The sequence below is a fragment of the Salvelinus sp. IW2-2015 genome, unplaced genomic scaffold (assembly GCF_002910315.2).
Source record: "Salvelinus sp. IW2-2015 unplaced genomic scaffold, ASM291031v2 Un_scaffold3910, whole genome shotgun sequence".
Taxonomy (NCBI): domain Eukaryota; kingdom Metazoa; phylum Chordata; class Actinopteri; order Salmoniformes; family Salmonidae; genus Salvelinus; species Salvelinus sp. IW2-2015.
In genome coordinates, this window is record NW_019945184.1 from 25,412 (window position 1) to 29,618 (window position 4,207).

Consider the following 4,207-nt stretch of genomic DNA (forward strand, 5'->3'; position numbering starts at 1 on the left):
CGAAGGAAAACCAAGGCTTTAGCTCAGTCTAACGAAGGAAAACCAAGGCTTTAGCTCAGTCTAACGAAGGAAAACCCAATTTGATGGCACACAGGAGACCCAGGTTTGAAACCAGCCAATCATCAACTAGCATCCCTCCTCCTCCTCGGCAGTGTTTTCCTTCTAGGTCACACGAACTGTCTGCCTTTCTGCCATCTGATACAGCTATGGCTTGAGCCTTCTCCAAAACACGGCCTGTCAGTCCATCCAGGCATCTTCATCCCCCATGGAACTGTCCTCTTGGGAACATCCTCCAGGCCACAGGGTCATGGTAGGAGACTGTTCTCTAGTGACAGCTGTGAGACTGTTCTCTATAATCTAGGATAGCTGTGATGGACAGTTTACTGCTTGATCCCCCCCCCCCCCCCCCCCCCAGCTTGTTAAAGATCAACTAGTTAGTTGTCATGTTGTGTTTCTAACCATGTGAACTAGTTATATTATATATATACAAAACTATGTGGACACCCCTTCAAATTAATGGATTCGGCTATTTCAGCCACACCAGTTGTTGACAGGTGTGTAACATCGAGCACAACGCCATGCAATCTCCATGGACAAACATTGGCATTAGAATGGCCCATACTGAAGAGCTCAGTGACTTTCAATGTGGCACCGTCATAGGATGCCACCTTTCCAACAAGTCAGTTTGTAAAATTTCTGCCCTGCTAGAGCTGCCCCCGGGCAACTGTAGGTGCTATTATTGTGAAGTGGAAACGTCTAGGAGCAACAACGGCTCAGTCGCGAAGTGGTAGGCCACACAAGCTCACAGAACGGGACCGCCGAGTGCTGAAGCGCGTAATAATTGTCTGTCCTCGGTTGCAACACTCACTACTGAGTTCCAAGCTGCCTCTGGAAGAAACGTCAGCACAAGAACTGTTTGTCAGGAGCTTCATGAAATGGGTTTCCATGGCTGAGCAGCCGCACACAAGCCTAAGATCACCATGCGCTATGCCAAGCGTAGGCTGGAGTGGTGTAAAGCTTGCCTCCATTGGAGTGATTAATCACGCTTCACCATCTGGCAGTCCAACGGACAAATCTGGGTTTGGCAGATGTCAGGAGAACGCTACCTGCCCCAATACATAGTGCCAACTGTAAAGTTTGGTGGAGGAGGAATAATGGTCTGGGGCTGTTTTTCATGGTTCGGGCCCCTTAGTTCCAGTGAATGGAAATCTTAACGCTACAGCATACAATGACATTCTAGATGATTCTGTGTTTCCAACTTTGTGGCAAAAGTTTGGGGAAGGCCCTTTCCTGTTTCAGCATGACAATGACCCCGTGCACAAAGCGAGGTCCATACAGAAATGGTTTGTCGAGATCGGTGTGGAAGAACTTGACTGGCCTGCACAGAGCCCTGACCTCAACCCCATCGAACACCTTTGGGATGAATTGGAAAGCCGACTGCGAGCCGGGCCTAATCGCCAAACATCAGTGCCTGAACTCATTAATGCTCTTATGGCTGAATGGAAACAAGACCCCGCAGCAATGTTCCAACATCTAGTGGAAAGCCTTCCCAGAAGAGTGGAGGCTGTTACAGCAGCAAAGGGGGACCAACTCTATATTAATGCCCATGATTTTGGAATGAGATGTTCGAGGAGCAGGTGTCTTTTGGTAATGTAATGTATCTCACATTGTGTTTCTAACCATATATGAACTAGTTATCACACGTTGTGTTTTTAATTGGCCCGAAAGGGATCTCCTTCGGAAGTGTTTCCAACCCCAAACCATTGTAACCATCATAGCTTTACAATCACAAAGCTTAATGATTTGCATATTACATCCCTTTGGTTTAAAACTCACTACTTTATGACAACTGGAATGCTTAGAAATAACAGAAAGTAAAAGTTCAGCGGGAAAAAAATATTTGAGGGCAACAGGTGTCATGTCCATGTTTATGGTGGCCAGTAATCCATCCTATCAATCCATATAACGCACATAGTTGGTATTACTTCATCCCTCATCACTTCGCAGTCTATCCAAACCGAAACTTGGGCCAGTACTTGACAGTCTGCACCCTCTTCCCCGTCTCTGCATTAACATCCCCGTATTGCTGGGAGGGCGGTTTGGTCAGTGGCGGCTGGTGTTTCCTCCTCTCTTTGCTCCTGTCGGTGATGGTGAAGCCTCGGACGCTGTGCAGGTCGTTGAGCCTGGGGAGGAAATGCGTGGAGACGTGCTGTGATTTGACCCTGGGGCTGGAGCCCATCTTGGATTTTCCTCTCTTGTTCAGGGCCACGTACCAGTCCCGTCCCGTCCGGTGGTTCCGGTGCAACACTGAGGCGTAAGTGTTGTAACTGCTCTCCTGGAAACGCTCCCAGAACCTACAGTCGTCCGTGAATCGCTCCTGGAAAACACAAACACAACATAATGTTACAGAGAGCAAAATGGTTACGCATGTTACACAACATAATGTTACACAACATAATGTTACAGAGAGCAAAATGGTTAAGTGTTTTACACAAAATGAATGTCTCAATTTCCCCAATGTAAAATTCTTCAACATTCACAAGCACCCCGCCAGCACATACAGTATTACCGTACATATCCCCCTGCTCTACGATCCATCTCCGTACTCATTCCTACCCCTCTCCATCTGAGCTGGGACTTCCTTAAGGAGACGAGAGCCGTCAGTCACCAAGGATCTTAGAAAGACAAGCTCTATTAACCCTAGTTGACTGTTCATTTCCTCTTTACGCTTTTACAAACATCTGTACTGTGATTCAAACAAATGGAGCACTTGATTTGACATTTCTGATCCAACGATCTCAAAACATTCCTAACTAAGCCTAAAAATAACCTTTCGGTGGGAAACTACAACATGTAGTACCCCAGGATGCCCACAGGTGATCTAATAACCTGTATGGTTAGACAGAGCTCCCACCAGATATAATAACCTGTATGGTTAGACAGAGCTCCCACCAGATATAATAACCTGTATGGTTAGGTAGCCCCACAGTAATGTCAGAGCTCCACTAGATATAATAACCTGTATGTTAGACAGAGCTCCCACCAGATATAATAACCTGTATGGTTAGACAGAGCTCCCACCAGATATAATAACCTGTATGGTTAGACAGAGCTCCCACCAGATATAATAACCTGTATGGTTAGGCAGAGCTCCCACCGATATAATAACCTGTATGGTTAGAAGCTCCCACCAATATAATAACCTGTATGGTTAGACAGAGCTCCCACCAGATATAATAACCTGTATGGTTAGACAGAGCTCCCACCAGATATAATAACCTGTATGGTTAGACAGAGCTCCCACTAGATATAATAACCTGTATGGTTAGACAGAGCTCCCACCAGATATAATAACCTGTATGGTATGTTAGACAGAGCTCCCACCAGATATAATAACCTGTATGGTTAGACAGAGCTCCCACCAGTATATAATAACCTGTATGTTAGACAGAGCTCCCCAGATATAATAACCTGTATGGTTAGACAGAGCTCCCACCAGATATAATAACCTGTATGGTTAGACAGAGCTCCCACCAGATATAATAACCTATGGTTAGACAGAGCCCCACCAGATATAATAACCTGTATGGTTAGGCAGAGCTCCCACCAGATATAATAACCTGTATGGTTCAGAAGCTCCCACCAGATATAATAACCTGTATGTTAGACAGAGCTCCCACCAGATATAATAACCTGTATGGTTAGACAGAGCTCCCACCAGATATAATAACCTGTATGGTTAGACAGAGCTCCCACCAGATATAATAACCTGTATGGTTAGACAGAGCTCCCACCAGATATAATAACCTGTATGGTTAGACAGAGCTCCACCAGATATAATAAACCTGTATGGTGTAGGACAGAGCTCCCACCATATATAATAACCTGTATGGTTAGACAGAGCTCCCACCAGATATAATAACCTGTATGGTTAGACAGAGCTCCCACCAGATATAATAACCTGTATGGTTAGACAGAGCTCCCACCAGATATAATAACCTGTATGGTTAGACAGAGCTCCCACTAGATATAATAACCTGTATGGTTAGACAGAGCTCCCACCAGATATAATAACCTGTATGTTAGACAGAGCCCACATATAATAACCTGTATGTTAGACAGAGCTCCCACCAGATATAATACCTGTATGGTTAGACAGAGCTCCCACCAGAATATAATAACCTGTATGGTTAGGACAGAGTCCCCA

General features: G+C 45.3%; 2 pseudogenes; both read right to left on the reverse strand.

Moving 5' to 3' along the window:
* Nucleotides 1-1,916: 1,916 nt before the first annotated feature.
* LOC112076657 (fibroblast growth factor 5-like) overlaps nucleotides 1,917-4,207 on the reverse strand; it is a 20,823-nt pseudogene continuing 18,532 nt past the window's right edge.
* Nucleotides 2,588-4,207, reverse strand: part of LOC139026115 (PDZ domain-containing protein 4-like) — a 3,109-nt pseudogene continuing 1,489 nt past the window's right edge.